Below are 27,073 nucleotides of genomic sequence, written 5' to 3'. Positions count from 1 at the left end.
ATCCCTTGCCCTTGTCTTCCCTCTGACCTGGAGCTTCCACTCTCTCCATATCTGACAGACCACCACTCTCCCTATCTACAAAACCCTACTAAAATTGAATCCCCTCCAAGAGGCCTTCCCTATCTAAACCTTCATTTCTCCTATTCACCTTCCCTTCTGCATCACTGAATCAATGAATGGCATTTATTGAGCACTTACTATGTGCAGAGCACTATACTAAGTGCTTAAAAGAGAAAACTCATTCATAGTCAGCAGGACTTGAACCTGCGAGGAGACACCTCGATGGATTTCAAGTCCTTTTCAATTCAATAGTATTTATTGAGCGTTTACTATGTGCAGAGCACTGTATTAAGTGCTTGGAATGAACAAGTCGGCAACAGATAGAGACAGTCCCTGCCGTTTGACGGGCTTACAGTCTAATCGGGGGAGACAGACAGACAAGAACAAAGACAATAAATAGAGTCAAGGGGAAGAACATCTCGTAAAAACAATGGCAACTAAATAGAATCAAGGCGATGTACATTTCATTAACAAAATAAATAGGGTAATGAAAATATATACAGTTGAGCAGACAAGTACAGTGCTGAGCGGATGGGAAGGGAGAGGGGGAGGAGCAGAGGGAAATGGGGGGAAAAGAGGGTTAAGCTGCGGAGAGGTGAAGGGGGGGTGGTAGAGGGAGTAGAGGGAGAAGGGGAGCTCAGTCTGGGAAGGCTTCTTGGAGGAGGTGAGTTTTAAGTAGGGTTTTGAAGAGAAGAGAATCAGTTTGGCAGAGGTGAGGATGGAGGGCGTTCCAGGACCGCGGGAGGACGTGGCCCAGGGGTCGACGGCGGGATAGGCGAGACCAAGGGATGGTGAGGAGGTGGGCGGCAGAGGAGCGGAGCGTGCAGGGTGGGCGGTAGAAAGAGAGAAGGGAGGAGAGGTAGGAAGGGGCAAGGTGATGTAGAGCCTCGAAGCCTAGAGTGAGGAGTTTTTGTTTGGAGTGGAGGTTGATAGGCAACCACTGGAGTTGTTTAAGAAGGGGAGTGACATGCCCAGATCGTTTCTGCAGGAAGATGAGCCGGACAGCGGAGTGAAGAATAGACTGGAGCGGGGCTAGAGAGGAGGAAGGGAGATAAGAGAGAAGGCTGACACAGTAGTCTAGCCGGGATATAACGAGAGCCCGTAGCAGTGAGCTAGCCGTTTGGGTGGAGAGGAAAGGGTGGATCTTGGCGATATTGTAAAGGTGAGACCGGCAGGTCTCGGTAACGGATAGGATGTGTGGGGTGAATGAGAGAGACGAGTCAAGGATGACACCGAGATCGCGGGCCTGAGAGACGGGAAGGATGGTTGTGCCATCCACGGTGATAGGGAAGTCTGGGAGAGGACCGGGTTTGGGAGGGAAGATGAGGAGCTCAGTCTTGCTCATGTTGAGTTTTAGTTGGTGGGCCGACATCCAGGTGGAGACATCCTGGAGGCAGGAGGAGATGCGAGCCTGAAGGGAGGGGGAGAGGACAGGGGCGGAGATGTAGATCTGCGTGTCAAGTCCTTTGCCTTGACCACTTGGCCTCGACTACCATCAATCGATTAATTGATTCCATCAGTCATTACGGAGAACAAATCGTTTGTTCACATCATCCCAATCAATACCTAGGGTCAAACTGAAGCTCTCGAAACAAAAATATTTCTTCCTCGGTGTTGTGCATCTTCACTGAGCTGCTAACCTGTAGCTGCAGGTTTTGCAAAGCCAATAATTGACTCATTTAAAGGACTAAACTACTTTCAAATGAAACAACATCCAGCTCTGTTCTGATGTTTCTGACCTCTGTTCAGTTGCATGATGCTATATTCCTGATTCTTTAACACAAGGTGTTCTAACTCAGCCAAAGGTATTAGTGCTCTCTGGTTCCAGTGCTATCTGAGCCTGATTGTTGAGGCTTCATTCCTCCTATATTTCTAAATTTCATCTTTCCTTCTACATTGCTTACTCTCCAGCTTGCTCATTCAGTGCTAAAAAGTAATCGGCAGCACAGTAATGAACAAGAATTTCCAACTAAACGTAGTCTCAGTTATTAATCTTGAGTGGTTCTTCTCCAACCTTGGACAAGGATAGACTAGACTTCCTTTTCACACCTACACCCTATGAAACCCATGAAATATTAATAGGTTGGTGCAATTTTTCTTCATTTTCTTTTAATATGATATGCTATTTTCATTGGAATTAAAATGACCAATAAATATTAAAACATGTCCAGTGAAAAGAGCATGGCCCTCAGAAGCTTACTAGAATTAGAGTTTTAAATAGGCCCAATAAAAATGATCAACTTCCTCTGAAACCCTTTGTGTATACACCTGTGCATAGGCTTCAGCATAAATCAGATTTGGGGTTTGGCTTGAATAAATTCACATTAATTAACTTCCCACAATGTTGAATGCATCCAGACAGAATGGATCAGATAAAATAGAACCTTCTCCTCCAACCCAGGAATATTCCTATTTCATGGCTTGAGCTGTGTCTGTAGTGAGATGCAAATGCTTGCTTTATATAGCAGCTTTCATCCTGCTTGTTTAAAGGCAACTGTTTGATGACTTCGAACATCAGGTTGGTGTCTTGGAGAAACCCATAGACACTGCAGTCAACAAGAGCCAGGATTTTCTTTTTTTTTATGGTATTTGTGTGCCATTTACTGTGAGCAAGGCACTGTACTAAGCACTAGGGTAGATACAGGCTAATCAGGTTGGACACAGTCCAAGTCCCCACCTAGGGCTCACAGTTTTAATCCCATTTTCCAGATGAGGGAACTGAGGCACAGAGAAATGAAGTGTCTTGCTCAAGGTCACACAGCAGATAAGTGGTAAAGCAGGAATTAGAACCCAGGTCCTCTGGCTCCCAGGCCCGTCCTCTATCCATTAGGCCACACTGTTTCTCTAGGATTCTTTTAGGATTCTCCTAGAATGAATCCAGGAACACATGAGAGAGAAGGAGAGAGGGAGGGGGGGAGAGAGAGAATGTGTATGAGAGAGAGAGAAAGACTGAATCCCTAGTTCTTTATAATGCTCAATAGAGAATTATAAATGACAATCAATTGTATTTATTGGGTGCTTACTGTGTGTAGGGCACTGTACTAGACTACTGCAATTTAACACATTACCCGCACTCCCTCCTTGTCTCTTGTCAATCTTCTTAGCCCCTTCAGAATAGTAGTAAAGAATAGCATATTAAAACTGCAAAGATGAATCTGACACAGCTAAACAAAATATCAGAGTTTCTATCTAATAAAGCACCATTTGCTAGCCGTGTGAACAAACTTTTCAAATTTACATAAAATTCTCCCTTGAAATATCATGGTGGATGTTTAAATTAATTGGTTTTCTGTGGCTCTCATGTACCTAAATTTTCCTAGTTGAAAATGGGTGTTTAAAAGTACTTCTATAAGTGTATGGAAAATATATTCTTAAACAGCTGATACATTTTCTAGGCAAATACAGTGGTTTCTTTCAGCTCCGGGAGCTGGGTAACAATCGCTTGATATATGAGGAGCAACCCACAGTGACTAATGATTTACAATAAATATTTCAGTGAAGAAAAGTCAGGGTAAACTATGTATTTCATCTTCCTGGCAATGAGCAACAAAAGGTTTGAATCTTAAATCAACTGGTGGTTATGCGCTAGAAGGATGTGGTCTAAATAGATTTGTATGCTTGGGCCATTACTCACAGTAGAAAAGTTTCTAGCTGTCATCATGGCTTCAGCAAAGCAGTGAAAGGGCAGTAGCTTAGTTTGACCCATGTCTGGGCCTTAATTTGTCCCAGGAGTGGTGTTGGGAGTCTTAATGCCAGCATCTCTCCCATGGGCAAGACAGACTGGAAGGTAGAGGCTGGGGTTTGGAGGATGGAAACGGAAGAACAGAAGCACTTAGGAGGAAGACTCTCCTGATTCTAATCCAGCATGGCCTAGTGAAAAGAGTACAGGCCTGGGAATCAGAGGACCTGGGTTCTAATCCCAGCTCTGCCCCCCTCTTGCTGTATGAATTTGGGCATGTCATTTAATGTCTCTGGGTCTCAGTTTCCTAATCTAAAAATGGGGATTAAATACCTGCCCTCCCCACTACTTTAGACTACTTAGACTGTGAGCCCCTTGTGGGACAGGGACTGTGTCTGACCTGATTATCTTGTGTCCATCCCAGTGCTTGGCACACAGTAAGCACTTAATCACTGTGATTATTATTGTTATTGCTAGAGGAGCTCAGGTATTCATTTATTCAACCATATTTATTGAGCACTTACTGTGTGCAAGGCACTGCATTAAGAGCTTAGCTTAGAGATGCCGAGATTCCGCCCTCAGGTTCTGGGGCTGAGCCCAAGCAAGCTCCAACGTAGGGTAAGCCTGCCCACTTCACAGAAGCATTCAGAATAGGAATAGGAATAAAATAACTTTCCAATTTCTAGTCTCATCCTTGGTTTGATTATCAGAAAGGCGAACTGATGATGTCAGGGCTTTATGATGGTGGTAAAGGGCATAACCAGCACATGTGGTCATCCCTCACTAACAGCTAGGCAAATCAAAGCAGAAGCAAATCCCAGCTCACACCGACAGCCAAGGCCCAGATGTAAAAATAGACAGAATTCTGACTCTGGCCCAAAAGACTCCTTTCCCTGCCTCACATTGGGCAGGAGTCTTTTGGGCCAGAGCCTGAGAAAGTGGGTGGGGGGAAGAGGCGGGAGGGAGGAGATTCAGAAAAGGTAGGACGAAATGGAAAGAATGTCAAAGAAAGAGGGGAAAGAGAAAGGGAGACAGATGGGGGAGGGAGAGTAGGTGTGTTGCTCCTGTGGCTACTGAATGCGGAAGGGGAGGTCGAACTGGCAGTGACTCAATCCAGAATGGATTAGTGCAGCCAAGGCAAATGGCCAGAATTGCTATTAGGAGGGTAGAAGTGTGGACAGTGACTCTGTCTGCCGCTCTGGCTGAATTGACCTATCATGGAACCGTGCTTGGGAATTTCTGGTGCAATCAAAAAATGGAGCAATTGCATTCACTAAGTCCCTACTGAATGCAAAGTACTGTACTAAGCAGTTGGAAAAGTATAACAGAAGTACAGTTCACATCTCCTGCCCCCAGGGAGCTTCTGATCTAATGGAGACATGGGAAAAAAATCATTCACAAATACATGGAGCAGTAGGAAGAATAAGTATCAAATCGATGGCAAAGTAAACATGCTAGGGTGAAATGAGAATAATTAAGTGCACAATTGAATCTGCATAGGTGCATACAGAATTGCTGAGGTTGGATACAAATACATAAGTACTAGGGGTGGCAGTTGGGCTAGACTACTGTGTCAGCCTTCTCTCTGACCTCCCTTCCTCCTCTCTCACCCCGCTCCAGTCTATTCTTCACTCCGCTGCCCGGCTCATCTTCCTGCAGAAACGATCTGGGCATGTCACTCCCCTTCTTAAACAACTCCAGTGGTTGTCTATCAACCTCCGCTCCAAACAAAAACTCCTCACTCTAGGCTTCGAGGCTCTACATCACCTTGCCCCTTCCTACCTCGCCTCCCTTCTCTCTTTCTACCGCCCACCCCGCACGCTCCGCTCCTCCGCCGCCCACCTCCTCACCATCTCTCGGTCTCGCCTATCCGGCCGTCGACCCCTGGGCCGCGTCCTCCCGCGGTCCTGGAACGCCCTCCGTCCTCACCTCCGCCAAACTGATTCTCTTCCCCTCTTCAAAACCCTACTTAAAACTCACCTCCTCCAAGAGGCCTTCCCAGACTGAGCTCCTCTTCTCCCTCTACTCCCTCTACCACCCCCCCTTCACCTCTCTGCAGCTAAACCCTCTTTTCCCCCTTTCCCTCTGCTCCTCCCCCTCTCCCTTCCCATCCCCTCAGCACTGTACTCGTCCGCTCAACTGTATATATTTCCATTACCCTATTTATTTTGTTAATGAAATGTACATCACCTCGATTCTATTTAGTTGCCATTGTTTTTACGAGATGTTCTTCCCCTTGACTCTATTTATTGCCATCGTTCTTGTCTGTCTGTCTCCCCCGATTAAACTGTAAGCCCGCCAAACGGCAGGGACTGTCTCTATCTGTTACCAACTTGTTCATTCCAAGCGCTTAGTACAGTGCTCTGCACATAGTAAGTGCTCAATAAATACTATTGAATGAATGACTTGGGGTGTTGTGGATTAATCAGGGAAGGCTTCTAGGAGGTGGTGAAGTATTAGGAGGGCTTTGACAACAGGGAGGAATAAGATCTAATGGATGGAGGAGTCAGGCCAGTGGAATGTCATGGACAAGGGGTCTGAGCCTCAAGAGTCTAGAGCAGGGTACCCTGTGAATTGCTGACATGCAAAATGGAGAACGCGGGAGGACAGCTTTGAAATTCTTGAAGGTTTTTGAAGAGTGGGGAGACAGGTGCAGAATGACATTTGAAAAAAATGAGAGACTAGTGAAGAGGCAAGGAAGCAGCATGGCCTAGTGGAAAGAGCATGGTCCTGGGAGAAAGAGGACCTGGGTTCTAATCCTGGCTCTACCACTTGTCTGCTGTGTGACCTTGGGCAAATCACTTAACTTCTTTGTGCCTCAGTTACCTCGTCTGTATAATGGGGATTCAAATCCTTCTCTCCCTCCTACTTAGACTGTGAGTCTCATGTAAGACAGGGACTGTGTCTACCTGATTATCCTGTATCAACCCCAATGCTTAGTACAGTGCCTTGCACATAGTAAGTGCTTAACAAATACCATTTAAAGAAAGAGAAGCTGATGTGGTAGTCAAACCAGGATATGGGGCCTGGGTGCATCAGGGGTGAGTTAAAGGTCTGGATTAATCACCTGTAGTCGGGAGGCAGTGGGAAGAAGGTATGAGAGGTGGGAGGTAAAGTAGCATTGTTGCACAGATGAATGGACAGAGTTGTAGCAGGGGAAGGTCATTTTGAAGCTGAAGAGGTCAGCCTGTTTTCTGGATTTCCACCAACAACACTCACCTGCCAGAGTGTGCAGGAGCAGAGGAAATAGACTATGGGAGTGAACCAGGGTTGGGGGTTGGAATTGCAATGGAGGGAAAAGGGAATGAGGGAATTATTCTTTGCCTGTCCTTACCTTTCTGCTCTTAGCCTTCTTAATTTCTCCTCACACACCTCCCTCGTTTCTTTCATAAAGTGGTGTATTTCTTGCTGATCACCGTCTTCCCTGATGCTCGGGTCTATTACTTCTAACATCTTTTTCCTTAACAAAGCATATTTGCTTCTTTTTTTGGAACCTCCTGACTGCATCCTTTGCTCTGATCACCTTCTGAATGTCTTTCTTTAAGACCTCCCACTACTCTATGACTTTCTGACATTTTAATAAGATCTCTCATCCTGTTATTACTTCTTTTATGGCCACTTTTGTGCTTTTATCCATCAGGGAGTCCACGCTCATCCTTCAAGTCTTCTCTCAACTTAACTGTGCTCCTAACATTCAAAGTAATATTACCCTCCGAACAGTCAAAGTGAGTCTCTCTCATCTCGTATCTTGTGGCATTTACCCTCTCCTGCACATATATTTTATTATTCTTACTTGCCTTTCTTTTAGATGTGGTCCTTGCCTTATCCAGAAGTTTCTTTAAAAGTGCTCTTCATCCCAGTTTTCTTCCAGTTCTGTGATCTTGGACAAGTCACTTAACTTCTCTGTGCCACGGTTTCTTTATCTGTAAAATGAGGAATCAATGCCTGGTCTCCCTCCTACTTAGACTGTGAGTCCTATGTGGGACAGGGGCTGTGTCTGACCTGATTATCTTGTGTCTACCCCAGTGCTTAGTACGGTGCTTGACACAGAGTAATTGCTTAACAAATACCACAATTATTGTTACTATTAACAGCTGTTTGGCATCCCGACTGATCCCTCTGGACAATGCTCAGACCTGCCACTCTGTTATCTGGTAAAATCTCCCTCATGCCCTTCTTCCCTCAGATCACCCTCTTTGTTGTCCATAAAAGATTATTACTGGTTTAAAACAGTTCACACATTTCTTTGCGGCTCATAACCATTAATCCCTTGAAGTTCTCTCACTTCCACTCAAAGTTCATCACGTTTCCACCGCTCTCTTCATTCTTGAAAAAAAACAAAATACCTAATGCCACCATAGTGTATTCCCTCGAAGACTACCATTATGCACCCATGCCCTTTCAACTGTTCCTCTTATTATTTTCCTCACGTTTTCTTGGGACTCCAATCTGGTTTCCTCTGACTAGCAAGACATCTCCTTCCTCACAATACATGGCACACATTTCTGCCACCATAGATCTTGTCCTGCATACTTTTAAACCCCACTGAAACATTTTCAGACACTGTTTTCCCTTTCCTCTCTTTTGTAAATGGTATTTGTTAGCACTTATTGTGTCAAGCCCTATACCAAACACTGGGGTAGACACAAGCTAATCAGGATAGATACAGTCCATGCCCCACATGGGGCTCACAGTCTTAATCCCCATTTTCCAGATGAGGTAACTGAGGCACAGAAAAGTTAAATGACTTGCCCTAGGTCACACAGCAGACAAGTGATGGAGCTGGGGTTAGAACCCAGGTCCTTCTTATTCCCTGGTCTGTGCGCTATCCACTAGGCCATGCAGTTTCCCTTCCTTTTTCTGTTCTTCCTCTTTCTACACTCTTTTCCTCCATTCCTTTCCTGCTGGACGCTGGGTTCACCTTTTGTCCCTGCACCTCTGCCTGAATTTGTCCAGTAGCAGACAGTGGGGGAAGAGAGAGGAAAGGGGACAATGTCTTGATATTTCTCTAAACCATTTCCTCCTGCTCTTTTTTCATCCTTTTCTGATCGCAACCCTTTGCTTTTCCCAGGTTGATTATCCTTTATTCACCGTTTGCTTGTTTTCATCCTTTTCTTCTTTCTCTATGCTTTGGTAAAATCTTTCATTCTTCCTTCAGAATTCTTTTGGCTCTTTCTCCCTTCCTCCCCATCCTCTGCCCTTCCTGCACTTTCTTATTGGATGTCACCAAATCCACTCTCTCCCTCTCCTCCTCCATAAATGATCTTTCTTGGATTTTACCTGCTGTACCCCTTCCTTCACTATACCTCTGTCCTCCCTCCCCATTCTGCATGAACTTGAGTTTGATAGGCCCAATTCGTGGCCATTCCAAGATATCAATCATTCTGTATAATCTGACTGTAGCATTCAGTACTTTCATGTTCTCTTTCTCCACTCCTGTGGCAAAACACCATGATAGATTCAGAGCTAAGGTGGGGCTTAGACCCACATTTGAAACATGTTACGAATTGTCCTCTGTATTTATGAAAACCTTTCCAATTTCCAAATAAAACATCCCCTGGAGGTGTTCAACCCTTCTTCTTTAAACCTCAACTCCGCCGACCACTTGTATTCCCTATTGCCTATACCAAATTTGTCCAAAGCCCCTTCTGGGCTGTGATAAGAGAGTGCAATATCTTTTAAGCCATAATTTCATGTCCTTTGGATTATGTCTATTAATTTTAGTGTACTCTCCCAGGTGCTTAGTTCAGAGTATGGTGGGGGGTCCACAGTAGGGGTGCAAATTGCCTAAGGTTCATTTGATTGGAATCTGGGTATGCCTGAGCAAGTCTATCTCAATTTTACATCCAGTTGAAGGGGTTGATTTACAATCCACTAAAGAGCTGCACCCCCTGGTTCATGCAGATGGGATCTGATTAGTTTGAAACATCTAATAATAATAACAATAATAATAATAATTGTGGTATTTGTTAAGCACTTCCTATGTGCCAGGCACTGTACTAAGCGCTGGGGTGGGTACAAGCAAATCAGATTAGACTCAGTCTCTTTCCCGCATAGGGCTCACAGTCTTAATCCCCACTTTACAGATAGGGTAATTGAGGCACAGAGAAGTGAAGTGACTTGCCCAAGCCACACAGCAGACAAGTGGTGGAACCGGGATTAGAACCCATGATCTGACTCCCAGACCTGTGCTCTAGCCATTACGTCATGCTGCTTCCCAATCATATGATACAATCTGATACAGATGTGGGGGAGGAGGGGGAAAGCTGGGTTATATCCATTATTACATATGCATGTCTGCTCCAGTTTATCAGATGGGGTGGTAGGGGGAGAGGTAAAAGTTCTGGGCAATTCCCAGATAGGTTTTCTCTGTCTCAGAAGGTGTCCCGAGCCAAAGGAAGTTGAGGGAGAGAGGGACTGACTGAGTCAGGCAACCTGTGGGGTGGGGTAGCATCAATCGTATTTGTTGAGTGCTTACGGTGTGCAGAGCATTGAACTAAGCACTTGGGAAAGAACCATATAACAGACACATTCGCTGCCCTCAGGGAGTTTACAATTAATCCCATTTCTTGGATTGAAATAACTCAGGGGATTAGGGGCTGCATTCACAGGCTCTGGGCTAGAGCCCCATCATTCATAGATCTGCTCCTGATATTAGATTCTGTCATCACTGGTGGGGAAGTCACTTTAAATTGCCACACTGTAGTGCAATTGCACAAGTGTATGCCACCTCGACCTACCTAAACCAGTGTTCTGCCATTACTTGGCCTCCATAAATGTATCTGTTATGTTCCGGACCTTTAACTCTCTCCTTAGGCCCCCTGTTTCTCCCCCTCCCCCATCTCTCACCCCCAATGATCTGGCCACCTATTTCATCACAAAAATCAACACAATCAGGTCTGAGCTCCCCAAAGTCACCCCTCTGCCTCTCCCCTCCCCCCCCACCAACCCTCTCCCCTGCTTTTCCATCCTTCCCTGCAGTATCCTCAGAGGAGATCTCCTCCCTCCTCGCAAGTGCCACCCCCTCCACCTGCGCCTCGGACCCCATTCCCTCTCACCTTATTAAAACCATCGCCCCTGCCCTCCTCCCTTCCTTAACTTCTATTTTTAACCACTCAATCTCCAATGGCTCCTTCCCCTCTGCCTTCAAACATGCCCACGTCTCCCCCATCCTAAAAAAACCCGCTCTTGACCCCACTTCCCCCTCCAGTTATCGCCCTATCTCCCTACTACCCTTCCTTTCCAAAATCCTAGAACGAGTCGTCTACAATCGATGCTTAGAATTCCTTAACTCCCATTCTCTCCTAGACCCCCTCCAATCTGCCTTCCGTCCCCTCCACTCTACCTAGACTGCTCTCTCTAAGGTCACCCGTGACCTCCTTCTTGCCAAATCCAATGGCTCCTACTCCATTCTGATCCTCCTTGACCTCTCTGCTGCCTTTGACACTGTCGACCATCCCCTCCTCCTCCATACCTTATCTCACCTTGGCTTCACGGGATCTGTCCTCTCCTGGTTCTCCTCTTATCTCTCTGGCCGGTCATTCTCGGTCTCCTTCGCTGGTGCCTCCTCCCCCTCCCATCCTTTAACTGTTGGAGTTCCTCAAGGGTCAGTTCTTGGCCCTCTTCTGTTCTCCATTTACACTCACTCCCTTGGTGAACTCATTCGCTCTCACAGCTTTGACAACCATCTCTACGCAGATGACACGCAAATCTACATCTCTGCCCCTGTCCTCTCCCCCTCCCTTCAGGCTCACATCTCCTCCTGCCTCCAGGATGTCTCCACCTGGATGTCGGCCCGCCACCTAAAACTCAACATGAGCAAGACTGAGCTCCTCATCTTCCCTCCCGACCCCGGTCCTCTCCCAGACTTCCCTATCACCGTGGATGGCACGACCATCCTTCCCGTCCGGCAGGCCCGCAATCTCGGTGTCATCCTTGACTCGTCCCTCTCGTTCACCCCACACATCCTATCCGTTACCAAGACCTGCCGGTTTCACCTCTACAATATCGCCAAGATCCGCCCTTTCCTCTCCACCCAGACGGCTACCTTACTATTACGGGCTCTCGTTATATCCCGGCTAGACTACTGTGTCAGCCTTCTCTCTGACCTCCCTTCCTCCTCTCTCGCCCCGCTCCGGTCTATTCTTCACTCCGCTGCCCGGCTCATCTTCCTGCAGAAACGATCTGGGCATGTCACTCCCCTTCTTAAACAACTCCAGTGGTTGCCTATCAACCTCCGCTCCAAACAAAAACTCCTCACTCTAGGCTTCAAGGCTCTCCATCACCTTGCCCCTTCCTACCTCGACTCCCTTCTCTCTTTCTACCGCCCACCCCGCACACTCCGCTCCTCTGCCGCCCACCTCCTCACCGTCCCTCGGTCTCGCCCATCCCGCCGTCGACCCCTGGGTCACGTCCTCCCGCGGTCCTGGAACGCCCTCCGTCCTCACCTCCGCCAAACTAATTCTCTTCCCCTCTTCAAAACCCTACTTAAAACTCACCTCCTCCAAGAGGCCTTCCCAGACTGAGCTCCCCTTCTCCCTCTACTCCCTCTACCACCCCCCCTTCACCTCCCCGCAGCTTAACCCTCTTTTCCCCCCATTTCCCTCTGCTCCTCCCCCTCTCCCTTCCCATCCCCTCAGCACTGTACTCGTCTGCTCAACTGTATATATTTTCATTACCCTATTTATTTTGTTAATTTTGTTAATGAAATGTACATCACCTTGATTCTATTTAGTTGCCATTGTTTTTACGAGATGTTCTTCCCCTTGACTCTATTTATTGCCATTGTTCTTGTCTGTCCGTCTCCCCCGATTAGACTGTAAGCCTGTCAAACGGCAGGGACTGTCTCTATCTGTTGCCGACTTGTTCATTCCAAGCGCTTAGTACAGTGCTCTGCACATAGTAAGCGCTCAATAAATACTATTGAATGAATGAATGAATTGTACTCTCCCAAGTGCTTAGTACAGTGCTCTGCACACAGTAAGTGTTCAATAAATATGATTGATGCTGCCCCATAAGCTGAGTCAGTCAGTTGTATTTACTGAATGCTTACTGTGTGCAGAGCACTGTACTACGCGCTCAGAAGAGGACAATACAACCATAAAAAGACACATTCCCTGCCCACACCGAGTTCCACTCCCAGACAGCCAGCCTCAGCCAAAAACCTTCCCCTTTCCTCCCACCAGGAGGATTCATTCATATTTATTGAGCACATACTGTGTGCAGAGCACTGAACTAAGCATCTAGGATTTATAGTATTTATAGTATTTATTGAGCGCTTACTATGTGCAGAACACTGTACTAAGCGCTTGGAATGAACAAGTCGGCAACAGATAGAGACAGTCCCTGCCATTTGACGGGCTTACAGTCTAATCGGGAGAGACGGACAAGAACAATGGCAATAAATAGAGTCAAGGGGAAGAACATCTCGTAAAAACAGTGGCAACTAAATAGAATCGAGGCGATGTACATTTCATTAACAAAATAAATAGGGTAATGGAAATATATACAGTTGAGCAGACGAGTACAGTGCTGAGGGGATGGGAAGGGAGAGGGGGAGGAGCAGAGGGAAAGGGGGAAAAGCGGGTTTAGCTGCGGAGAGGTGAAGGGGGGGTGGTAGAGGGAGTAGAGAGAGAAGAGGAGCTCAGTCTGGGAAGGCCTCTTGGAGGAGGTGAGTTTTAAGTAGGGTTTTGAAGAGGGGAAGAGAATCAGTTTGGCAGAGGTGAGGAGGGAGGGCGTTCCAGGACCGCGGGAGGACGTGGCCCAGGGGTCGACTGCGGGATAGGCGAGACCGAGGGACTCTAGGAGAGTACCATACAACAGTAAACAGACACATGTTGCCCAACCCACCACTCCAGCCCTCCAGCCCAACCCCTCCACCAGGCCCAGGCTCAGCAGCAAGTCAGCAGCCTGTTCCACCCTTGCTTAAATACCTGGAGGAAAGGTGCGTTTCCAGAAGGATTTTGAACTGGAGGATTGCTGTGGTCCGGTGGATTTCATTCAATCATATTTATTGAGCGTTTACTGTGTGCAGAGCACACAGATTTGAAGGGAGAGGGCATGGGCCAAAAAACTAGGGCACAACTACTGAGATTTGCTTGGGAGGAGCATAATGCCAAGGATAATAAGAGAGAAATTTGAGAGAAACAGCCCCAAAAGAGGCCTGCTAGAGGATCTCTAAAAACCAATGCTTTCTTTCTAAGCATTGCCTCGGGCAGACGATTTGCCTGATGTGAGATTCCTGTGGATGGAGAGTCACACCCACACCTCAAGTGTTTACGCTTAACGTGTGAGATTGGGTTACAGTTTCTCAGTCATGAGCAGGAATGTCAACAGTGCTGGACAAGTTGACAAAGGGGACTTGATTAATCTAAGTGAGCCCGGTCCTTCAAGGGGTTTCAGATGCCTGGCTCAGGAGGAAGGGGAGGAGAGTCTAAATGTGCTTGTTAATCAATAGACAAATATGGAATTCAGTCACATCATTTACCCTTGAAAAACCAAGCAACGATAATTGGATCATGCTGGAGTACTTCACCTTCATTTATTCTGCCCTTGTGTTTTTAGCGGTTATTGGATTTGTAAATTCCTCGAGGGCAGGGATTACGTCTACCAACTCTATTGTACTCTCCCAAACATTTAGTACAGTGCTCTGCACCCTGTAAGTGCTCAATAAATACGACTGATTGATATTTTCTTCATGCTGATTTTAGCTATTTCTGGTTTGGGGCTGTCTAGAGCTTTCCCCATTACTTGTTGCTGCTTTTTTAGAAGTGTGAGATCTTGCAAATTAGTGCCAGCTAAAGTCAGATGGTAGGTTCCAAGGTGCTTTTAAGTTCTAGAGAGATCTGTGGGACACTTAACGTACATTAGATGTGACAATGGTGAACAATTAACTTTGCCCTAAAGGTGTAGGGCTGTATCACTTCAACAGAGATGGAAAGGATGATTCTGAAACATTGATGATCACCTTAAAAAAGCTACATTGAAGCTGGGTAAGTATAAAACATAAGCCGGTGTTATCAACATTTTATTTTATAAGTTTCAAGCTATCGTTAAGAATTATTTGTGCATGTCTAGTTGAATGAAAAATTTATGAAAAATGCCTGCTACTTTTAGCTCCACATTTATTGGCATCCGTGCTCTCTGCTGCTAAAATCAGTGTGCTTAGCAACCTTTGATTCATTCATTCAATAGTATTTATTGAGCGCTTACTATGTGCAGAGCACTGTACTAAGCACTTGGAATGAACAAGTCGGCAACAGAGACAGTCCCTGCCGTTTGACAGTCTAATCGGGGGAGACAGGCAGACAAGAACAATGGCAATAAATAGAGTCAAGGGGAAGAACATCTTGTAAAAACAATGGCAACTAAATAGAATCAGGGTGATGTACATCTCATTAAACAAAATAAACAAAATAAATAGAGTGGTAAAGATATATACAGTCCAGCGGACGAGTACAGTGCTGAGGGGGTGGGATGGGAGAGGGGGAGGAGGAGAGGGAAGGGGGGAGAAGAGGGTTTAGCTGCAGAGCGGTGAAGGGGGGGTAGAGGGAGCAGAGGGAAAAAGGGGGGAGCTCAGTCTGGGAAGGCCTCTTGGAGGAGGTGAGTTTTAAGTAGGGATTTGAAGAGGGGAAGATAATTAGATTGTAAAATCTGCAAAAACCTGACTGGAGAAATTAGCTGAGTGACTGCTGTAGTCTTAGAACTGTGGTCTAGTGGAATGAGCACTGGCCTGGGAGTCAGAGGATCTGGGTTCCAGTCCTAGTTCTGCCACTTGTCAGCTGTGGGATCTTGGGCAAGTCACTTAACTTTTTTTCCTCACCTGTAAAATGGAGATTCAATATCTGTTCACTTTCCCTCTTACACTGTAAGCCCCATGTGGGACAGGACAGTCAGACCTCATTATCTTGTATCTACCCCAGTGCTTAGTACAGTGCTTTCTTTTATTTTAATGGTACTTGTTAAGCACTTATTATGTGCCAGGCACTAACTGCTGGGGTAGATACAAGTTAAGTGGATTGGACACAGTCTCTGTCCCACATAGGACTCACAGTCTTAATCCTTATTTTGCAGATGATGTAACTGAAGCACAGAGAAGTTAAGTGACTTGCCCAAGGTCACACAGCAGGCAAGTGACAGAGGAGGGATTAGAACTCAGCTCCTCTGACCTCCAGGCCTGTGCTCCTTCCACCAGGCCATGCTACTTCCTACGCGCACATAACAAGAGCTTAATGAATACCACCATTATTAAAATTATTTTTATTATTGGGAGAGTTTTTTTGGAGAGAGGGAGAGAGGTAGTCTCTCAGTGCTCAGAACCCTACTGGCTCCCACCCAAGCACAGAGGCACCAAATTTTCATTGGGAGTATGGGGAAAAAAAAGGGGGCAGGAACTTTATTGGGGATGAGAACTGGGAGGGAATGAGCTTCACAGAGCTGAAAATGGGCCGAAAGTCTTGTCAAACCAAGTCTGGAAAGTCTAGATCAGAAAATGATGAAGTTAATAGCTCCCAGAGCTCCTATAGAATGTGTGCCATTGCCCAGATGCCTTCCCCCTCCACCCATCACTCACTTCCTTACAGCCTCTCCCTTAGTTAGCACTGTTAATTATGGTATTTGTTAAGCATTTACTGTGTGCTAACCACTGTGTGAAGTGCTAGGGAAAGTACTATTCAACAAATCAGGCACAGTCCCTGTCCTACAAGTGGCTTACAATCTTAGGTGGGGATAACCATGCATAACAACCAGCAAGAGAGTCAAAAAACTACCCTGCCTCCTCCCTTGACCCAGCTGATTCCCGGCTCTTTTCCTCCCCATAGGAGGTAGGGTCCCTGCTCTAAACTCAGGTGGAAAATGCCACTTGACCATAGGGACCAGACAACATCAAAGTCTTCCCCTTTAGCTCTCAGGATGGTGGGGTCCTCCAGCTCCTGCTCTTGCTTCCCCCTTGTAGACCAACTAGCCAGAAGGTAGTGGAGAGAAAAGACTGCCCAGCTGTGTTTGAGGAGAAAGGGAGCAGTGAGCAGGGCAGGGAGGTGGGAGGGGAGTAGCAGATTTAATAATAATAATAATAATAATTATGGTATTTGTTAAGTGCTTCCTATGTGTCAGGCAGTGTACTAAGCACTGGGGTGGACACAAGCAGATCAGGTTCGACACAGTCCCTTGTCCCACCTGGGGCTCACAGTCTCAATCCCCATTTTACAGATGAGGTAACTGAGGCACAGAGAAGTGAAGTAAATTGCCCAAGGTCACACAGCAGACAAGTGGCAGAGCTGGGATCAGAGCCCATGACCTTCTGACTCCCAGGCCCGTGCTCTATCCACTACTCCATGCTGCTTCTGTGCATGGCATTTAGATAAAATGCCAGGCTGAAGGCCTGGTCCATTATCTCATCCTGAGGTCTGGCTGACCACTTTTCATTTCCTGTTGGGGGTGGGAAACTGGGGCGAGAGGAAGAAGGGTGGGGGAGTGGGGAGGCTCCTCCAACTGTGGTTTCAGGTTGGAGAGGGAAGAGAGGCACTGGGCAATAACGTCATTTCACTGCACCAGAGTAGTGTGATGTAACGAGGTCACAGATCACATAGGGGACCCCTAAAATCTAATAGTCTAGGGGCCCGTGGAGGTCTTCATCTCACTGTGCATCTTGAGCATCTCTTGAGCACACAACCTTGAGTTCTTCCCTTTTCTTTGCTTGTTTTTTTTACATAAATGCTTTACTACACTTTGTCAAAGGACTGGCATGCTCAAATGATTCCCTGGTAGAATAGTCCCATTTTAAAAGACCTGGCAACACTTCTAAGTGAGAAAAAAAGCCAAAAAATAAACCATGTTTAGTCTCTAAAGTCATTTCCTGGCTTTGTCCTAAAGTTTCTATTTCCTCTAGCTAGTCATCAAGTGGCAGAGCTTGATTTATTGTGGGGTTTTCTATAAATTTAGGGCAATCCTTATACTCTTTCTCTCTCCTTGATTTTCCCTAGTGATCTATCATTTGTTGTGGTTTACTATAAAGACTTCATGTGCAGCTGGACAAGAAGTCAGATAGCTGAGTCTGTTATTTTTCAGTTTGGGAAGAATTCAAACATTGTACAATAAACAAAGAGGAGGGTGAACATTCATAAATGCAAAGGACCTTATAGCCCTCCCTTCTGAAGCCTTTTATTAAATTGTTCAGTCAAGTAGTAATATTTATTGAGCACCTAATGGATTCAGAGCACTGTCCTAAGCATTTGGGGGTTAACAATAGCGTTAGTAGTTATTAGCTAAAGTTAGTAGTTAGAAGTTAATAGAGTTAGTTAGTAGTGGTCATGAGTTCTAATTCCAGCTCTGCCACTTGCTTGCTGTGTGACCTTGAGAAAGTCATGTCTCTGTGCCTCAGTTACCTCATCTGTAAAATGGGGATTGAGATTGTGAGCCCCATGTGGGACAAGGGACTGTGTCCAACCCTATTTGTTTGTATCCACTTCAGTGCTTAGTATGGTGCCTAGCACATAGTAAGCGCTTAACATATACCATAATAATTATTATTATTAGTAGTAGACATGATCCCTGCCCTCAAGCAGCTTTCAGTCTAGGGGGAGGAGACAGAAACTAACAAAAATTACAGATCAATGCAAATAATGGAAAATATAAGATTTGTTTATAAATGTTAAGGGGAGTGCTTGGGTGGTGTGAAAGTGTGGCAGCACAAATGATAATGAGAAAATTGGGGGATATAAAGTGGGGAGATTAGAACCTAATCCGGGAAGGCTTCCTGGAGGAGATGTGATTTCAGAAGAGCGTGGATGATGGCACGAGCTTTGATCCGTCAGATGTGAAGCGGGAGTGAGTTCCAGACAAGAGGGGAGGACATAAACTAGAGGGAAGAGAGTGCAGTGAGTATCTTAGCTTGAAAGGAATGAAGAGTATGAGTTGCGATGGAATGGGAAAAGAGAGTAGATAGGTAGGAGGGAATAGGCTGATTGAGTACCTTAAAAACAATTACGGGGAGTTTCTGCTTTAATCAAACAGGCATGTATAACCATTGGAGGATTTTGAGGTGTGGGGCCATGTGTGCAGAGTTTCATGTTAGAAAAATGATTCAAGCAGTAGAGTGAAGTATGGACTGGAGTGGGAAGAGACTGGAGACAGAGAGGTCAGCAGAGAGGCTACTGTGGTAGTCAACTTTTTTTTTTAATGGTATTTGTTAAGCACGAACTATGTGCCAGGCACTGTACTAAGAGTAGATACAAGATGCTCAGGGTGAACCCAGTCCCTGTCCCATATAGGGCTCACAGTTTTAATCCCTATTTTACAGATGAGGTAACTGAGGGGCAGAGAAGTGAAGTGACTTGCCCAAGGTCACATAGCAGACAAGTGGTGGAGCCAGGATTAGCACTGAGGTCCTTCTGACTCCCAGGCCTGTGCTAGATCCACTAGGCCATGCTGCTTCCCTGGGATATGGAATATGGGACTTGTAATATGTCAAATGCTTGGACCAGTGTGATTGCAGTTTGGATGCAAAGGCAGAGGTGGAGGAAGAACCAACAGGATTTGGTGACAGACTCAATAAAGGGATTGAAAGAGAAGGAGGAGTGAAGGATAATACCTAAGTATGGGCTGGTGAGATGGGGACTATGGCAGTGGTGTCAACTAGGATGAGGAAGTTTAGTGGAGGAGAGGATTTGGGAAAGAAAATGAGGTGTTCAGTTTTGGATTCTGTTAATGGATTCACTAAGGAAGTTCAGCATCAAGGAATTTATTGATGAATGAAAGAAGAATGAAGAATGAAGAACATGCACGATGTTCTTTTGGGGATTTAATGCCCTTCGCAACTCCATATCTTACCATGACCTTCTTTCTATCCAGTAAAGGGTTATAGACCTCTAGTGCAGTGACAATAATTAGTCTTGATAGTAAAATAATAATAATTCTAAGAATAATAATGGCATTAAGCACTAACTACGCGCCAAGCCCTGTACTAAACCTTGGGGGTAGATACAAGATCACCAGGTCATAATCCTAGGATATTTTTGTCCAAGACAAATGTATTTTCACTGGATATCATGAAAAAGGAATTTGTAAGTAGTTCTGCAAAATCTAGGGTTGTTTTTAGAAATGCTACTGTTGTTCAAGTATGTACTTTGTGTAATTCTCAGTTAAACTTATCTTGGGTACTAATACATTTCATTGCAAATAGAATTGGCTGTAATCACTTTTATGTCTTATACTGGTCCAACTGCCTTCCCTGATCAATGGATCTTAAAAAAATAAAGAAACAACACACACCATCCCTCCCTGCCTATAGGATTAAATCTCTTTTTGAAAGAGTTTTCTTTATCATTGAAAGAGTTTTCTTTCTTTAACCCAAGCCAATTAAGTCATGAACAATGTGTTCAGGGAAAGGAAGGGAGAGTATTTAATTAAAGACCAGGTAATGAATTATTAATTATTGAAAGATGTATTTATTCATTAATTAGTACACTATGTGATCATTTCCTCTTCCCTCTTTTAATAATGAACTGAACAATCAGTTGCTAAATCACTGATACTAGAATTCCTGTTTTGCCCTGGAGTCAGATTACCACTGTTTTCTGTTCCCTGCACATTACAGAGAGAAGCATTCTTTCATCTAAGGATGCTCTGTTTATGGTAGAATATTATCAAGTTAAGAAATAGTAGCCCAGACCTGGGACTCTAAGGCTTCAGTGCCTGATGAGCAATAAAGATGACCCAGACAGAGGGATCATTACTGTGAGCATTAGGTAAGTGGAAGGTGTCCGCTACAAGCCTGAACTCTCTGTTGGAGTCGGGCTAACAAAGAAGGGCTTCGGAAGCTCTCTTTGTTCAGAAAAAAACTCCACTGGAAATGCCAGGATGCATTAGATCCAATTCAGTCTTGCCTCCTACCATCACTCCCTCTACATCCCCTCCCTCTACACCTTTCCCCAGGGAAATGTGTCTATTTTTATTTTTGGAGGCACTGATGATAGGCAACATCACCTCCACCCTGCTCTGAGAAAGCCCATCTGGAGGTGGCGTTGGCAACGTCTTCAACCTCTTCTCCGTCCTCGCTCTAATCACCCTGCCATACAGGTGAGCAGTGTTGAGTTCAAGGAAGTCCTAGATGGACAAGTGTAAGTGCGAAGTTGAGAAGAGGAGGGCCAGCAGAGGGCAAGAAGCCTCTCTCTCTCCCCTTCTCTCTCTTTCTTTCTGCTCTCCAGTTTAGGCCCTCTCTTTTTATGCCCTAATATTATGCAAGTATGCACTTTATAAATATAAATTTTAAAATGCATAAAAATAGATAAATATAAAAGTAAGACTGAAAAAGCAGTCTTTGAGATTTGTTAAGCACTTACTATGTGCCAGGCTCTGTACTAAGATCTGGGGTAGATACAAACTAATCAGGTAGGACACAGTCCATATCCCCTTTGGGGCTCACAGTCTTAATCCCATTTTACAGATGAGGTGACCAGGCACAGAAAAGTTAAGTGACTTGTCCAAGGTCACACAGCAGACAAGTAGCAGAAAAGTAGGAGGCCAGGATTAGAACCCAGGTCCTCTGACTTTCAGGTCTGTCCTCTTTTCATTAGGCCCGTTTGGTGGGGTGCACTCTACTAGGTGCTTGGGAATTACCTGATATGTTCTCTGTCCACAAGGAGTTTACACTCTAATCAGAGAAACAAATGTAAACATATTTAGAAGTAGAGTGGTCAAAATAAATAAATTGAATGGCTATATGAGGAAGGTGTAAATTCAGAAGTGCTAGAGCACTTATAGAGCAAAGGAAGAAGTTCAACAAGAAAACTAAAGAAGTAGAAAGAACAATTTACTTATGTATTATTCTAAAGAGTGTGCTGCCAAACTGTGGAGTAAAACACACTAGAACCATATTTCGTGTAGATCAGTTCTCTTACATTGCAGAGGTTGCATTCTCACAGAATCCCATGTTGAGGAAAAGTCACACTGTAGTAGCAACCCGTTCCAACGCACAGATTGTTTCTCCTGACACTGCAGCAGGCTCTATCCAAACAAATGTTCCCTAAACATTCTAGCCCCAAAGTGATGTGAAAACATGCACTGTGCATTGTACCTGAGTTTATCTGGAAGTGACAGGAAACCTGAGGGTGGAGGAAATTTGGGCGATATTTCACTCCCTCCGACATACTCAACAGACAAGATACAGGAAGTAGACAAGATACAGAGAAGCAGCTTGGCTTAGTGGATAGAGCAAGAGACCGGGAGTCAGAAGGTCATGGGTTCTAATTCCGGCTTTGCCATATGCCTGCTGTGTGATTTTGGGCAAGTCACTTCACTTCTCTGGGCCTCAGTTACCTCATCTGGGAAATGGGGTTTGAGACTGTGAGTCCTATGTGAGACAGGGACAGTGTGCAAACCTAACCTATATCTACCCCAGCACTTAGAATAGCTCTTGGCACAGAGTAAGCACTTAAAAAGTACCATAATTATTATTATTATTTGGAACATTTTAGCTTTGTGAGGAGAACCATTTGGATTTATAATAATAATAATGACGATGATGGTATTTGTTAAGTGCTTATTATGTGCCAAGCACTGTTCTAAACACTGTGGTAGATTCAAGATAATCAGGTTGTCCCACGTGGGGCTCACAATCCTAAGGCCCATTTTACAGATGAGGTAACTGAGGCCCAGAGAAGTAAAGTAACTTGCCCAAGGTCATACAGCAGACAAGTAGCAGAGGTAGGATTAGAACCCATGACCTCTGACTCCCATGCCCAGGCTCTTTCCACTAAGCCACGCTGCTTCCCTAATGAAGTACAGGCCAGCCCTTCAATAGAGCTGGGGTATGCGCCCCCCAAATCTGGCTGCATTGTGAAAGACTGTATTTAGGGTCCACTTTTCCATAGACTTAATATTAATAATAATAATAATAATTGTGGTATTTGTTAATTGCTTACTACGTTCCAGGCTGGGGAAGATACAAACAAATTGGGTTGGATAACAGTCCTTATCCCACATGGGGTTCACAATCTTAATCCCCATTTTACAGATGAGGTAACTGAAAAGTGAAGTGACTTGCTCAACATCATACAGAAGACAAGTGGCAAAGCTGGGATCAGAACCCAGGTCCTTCTGACTCCCAGGCCCATGCTCTATTCACTAGGCTATGCAGCAATTTGTTAGGTTTGGTTCTGGAACCAGCCTCAACATGATGGTCAAAGCCTACAGGTAAGTAAAGATTACAGTGGAAATCTCTCCTCACTCCCCATCCCTTTACCTCCTTCCCCTCCCTATTCCTACAGGCTTTCCTGACTCTTCTGCACCCTGACTTCATTCCCTTCTTCCTTGGTCTCCCCAGTACTCTCTGGTAATTTTTAAAAATGGATTTACACAGCACCCTTTTCAAGCTGCACTTTATTGTCAGAAGGAAGAAGAGAAAATGTTGTAGAGGTCTCTTCTGAGACCTTCTGATGGCTGGATGCCTGGATCTGGGCCCTAATCCTTGCCCCAAGCAGGTTAAAAGCAGTCTACCAAAGGTCAGAAGAATATTCATTACATATCTCCTCCTTCTAATCCTTCAAAAAAAATGCTTTAGAAATTAATCTTTTAAAAAAAGTTAGCAATTCTGAGATATAGGAGATCCTTTCTGACCCGGAGCCTGTTGATTGACTGAATGATTGAGGTACAGTGGAGTAGGTTGGCATTAGAGGAGCAAAGTATGACAGCTGGGTTGTAGTAGAGGAGGAGAGAGGTTAGGAAGGAAGAGGAGAGCTGTTTGAGGGTAACCAGTTTCTGTTTGATGCAGAGGTGGATGGTCAGCCACTTGAGGTTTTTGAGGACTGGGGAGATGTGGACTGAATTTTTTTTCCAGAAAAATTATCCAGAAAGAATATTAGGTGTATGCTCTGAGTGGAAGCAGGAACCCCCTTTGTTTCAGTCCTTTATAGCCTTTTCCTTGTAAGTGAACTGGAGCATGCAGCATGCATTCATCTCTTGGGAAAGACACAGGAAAAGGTAAATATTATGGTTATCTGTGTTTGCTTTTCCCTCTGGCAAGTTGCCAAAGGGGCCCAAGATATCTTAAAGGGTATCCCTGCTAGTAACAATTCCTAAGCTTGCAAACCTGCCAAGCTCCACCTACTCATTCAAAAGGAGCAGTGTCTTCACAGGAGTTTATTTCAGGTCTCAGTGTGTGTCTGTGTAATCAATCAACCAAACAAATCAATGGTATTTATTGAGCACTTACTGTGTGCAGAGCTCTGGACTAAGTGCTTGGGAAAGTATAATATAACAGAGTTGGTAGACACGATCCCTCCCATAAGGAGCTTACAGCCCGCAGGAGAAGATAGACATTAAAATAAATTAAGGATAGGGCAAATAGTACTGTATAAGGATATTTACGTAAGTGCTGTGTGGCCGGCGTAACAGAGTGCTTAAAGGGGTATAGACGACCCAGAGGGGAGGGCCAATAGGGGAAAGAAGGGGTTAGTCAGGGAAGGCTTCTTGGAGGAGATGTGATTTTAGGAGTGTTTTGAAGATGGGGAGAGTGGTGGACTGTTGGATCCAAAGGGAGAGGGAGTTCCAGGCCGGATAGAGGATGTGGGCAAAGAGTCGGTGATGGGTTTGAGGTGTAGAGAGTTAGAGGAGTGGAGTGTGGAGGTTTGGGTGTTTGGGTGTTTGAGAGTGCTGATTGAGTGCCTTAAAACTACGGTAAGGAATTTCAGTTTGATACGGAGGTGATTCTGACATTGTCCTCTCCTGATTCTCCTCCTATCTCTCTGGCTGCTCATTCTCAGTCTCTTTAGCAGGCTCCTCCTTCTGCCTCCCACCTGCTAACTGTGGAGATCCCTCAAGGTTCAGTTCTGGGTCCCCTGCTATTCTCCATCTACACCCACTCCCTTAGAGAACTCATTCTCTAACATGGCTTCAACTGCCATCTCTACACAGAGGATTCCCAAATCAACATTTCCTGCCTTTCTCTCTCTCCCTCCTGCAGTCTCACATTTCTTCCTGCCTTCAAGGCATCTCCACTTGGATGTCCTGCCATCATCTCAAACGTAACATGTCTAAAACAGAACTCATCTTCCCACCCAAACCCTGTCCTCCCCCTGACTTTCCCACCCCTGTAGACAGCACCACCACCCTTCCTGTCTCACGAGTCCGTAACCTTGGCATTTTCTTTGACTCCTCTCTCTCATTTAACCCATATATTCAAGCGATCACTAAATCCTTTCGGTTAAACCTCCATAACATCACTAAAATCTGTCCTTTCCTCTCCATCCAAACTGCTGCCACCTTAATTCAAGCACTTATCTTATCCTGCCTTGATTACTGCATCAGCCTCCTTGTTGACCTCCCTGCCTCCTGACTCTCCCCACTCCAGCCCATACTTCACTCTGTTGCCTGGATCATTTTTCTACAAAAACTTTCAGTCCATGTTCCCCCACTCCTCAAGAACCTCCAGTGGTTACTCATCCACCACCACATCAAACAGAAACTCCTTACCATTGGCTTTAAAGCACTCAATCACCTTGCCCCCTCTGACCGCACCTTGCTATTCTCCTACTACAACCCAGCCTGAACACTTCACTTCTCTAATGCCAACCTACTTACTGTACCTCAATCTCATCTATCTCACGGCCGACCTCTCGCCCTCATCCTGCCTCTGGTCTGGAACACCCACCCTCTTCATATCTGACACACGATTACTCTCTTCATCTTCAAAGCCTCCTCCAAGAGGCCTTCCCTGACCAAGCCTTCTTTTCCTTTTCTTCCACTAGCTTCTGCATCTCCCTGACTGGCTCCTTTTATTCATCCTCCCTCCCACTCCCACGGCACTTATGTACATATCCATAATTTATTTATTTATATTAACGTCTGTCTCCCGCTCTAGACTGTAAGCTCGTCATGGGCAGGGAATGTGTTATATTGCTGTATTGTACTCTCCCAAGCTTTTTGTACAGTGCTCTGCACATGTTAAGCGCTCAATAAATATGATCGATAGGTGAATGGGCAACCATTGGAGGTTTTTGAAGAGCTGGGAGATGTGTGTGGAATGACATCTTAGAAAAGTGATCTGGGAATGAGAGTGAAGTATGGTTTGGAGAGGCTGGAGGCAGGGAGATCAATAAGGAGGCTGATCCAGAAGGCTGATGCATATGCAAAATAATTACTTCTTCCTGGAGGAAGTGTCAGTCTCCAAGCTAAGAATAAAAGGCTGGAACATATGTTCCCAACACATGTTTTTACTAGTCTTGTCAATCTTCTGCTTGCTGTGGCAAACAGGTTTTGCAAATACTGTCACTTAGCAAATACAAAAAGCATGTGAATGCTTAACAAATGGTCCAGGATAAATATAAACACGTTTTCCAATTTGGAGCCTCTACACAGAAAGAAGGTTTTGTTTCAGAAAGAATAGAACAGGCTTTTTGTATCTTCAGAAGATTGAAGGGGAAATGGAAACTGCATTATCATATAGAAAACACCTTTCACCAACTGCCATCAAAGCATCTTTTGCATTTTATAAAACAAACTGATACAACTTAGTCACAGGCTGCATGCTGATTCTAAAAATGGCAAAGGTATATCACAGTTTCCATGGATTCAAACAGACTATCCCTCTGTTCCCACTGCTCTGAACAGGTCTTGTTTTGGGACTTACCTATCATATGTGTTATGGACAAACCTTTGTTACTAAGATTTCAGGACAGAGACCTGCCTGAAGGAATTGATTACAGTGCTGGTGTTTAACACGGGGCTGGAGCAAGCAATCGCCAAACTCAGTAGCTCTTTAAGAAGCTATCAATCAGTGGTATTACAGAGCATTTATTTTGTGCAGAGCACTGTATGAAACGCTTGAGAGAGTACAATGTAACAGTTGGTAGGCGTCTTTCCTTCCCACGAGGAGCTTACATTCTAGGGGGCAGACAGACATTGAAATAAATTACCGAGCTGTATTGGGAACCAGCGTGACCTAGTAGAAACAGCACGGGCATGGCAGTCAGAGGATGTGGGTTTTAATTCCGGCTCTGCCACTTCTCTGGTGTGTGACCTTGGGCAAATCACTTAATTTCTGTGTGCCTCAGTTACCTCATCTGTAAAATCGGGATTAAGACTGTGAATCCCTTGTGGGACATGGACTGTATCTGATCTGATTAGCTTTTATCTACCCTAGTGCTTAGTACAATGCCCGGTGCGTAGTAAGTGCTTAACAGATGTCATGAAAAAAATGTACCTAAGCACTGTGGGGCTGAGGGTGGGGTGAATATCAAGTTCACAAAGGGTACAGCTCCAAATGCATAAGTGACACAGAATGGAAAGGGAGGTAAGGAAATGAGGGCTTAGTCGGGGAAGGCCTCTTGGAGAAGATGAGAT

This window comes from Ornithorhynchus anatinus, chromosome X2 (assembly GCF_004115215.2).
Source record: "Ornithorhynchus anatinus isolate Pmale09 chromosome X2, mOrnAna1.pri.v4, whole genome shotgun sequence".
Taxonomy (NCBI): domain Eukaryota; kingdom Metazoa; phylum Chordata; class Mammalia; order Monotremata; family Ornithorhynchidae; genus Ornithorhynchus; species Ornithorhynchus anatinus.
This window is presented reverse-complemented; position numbering follows the sequence as displayed.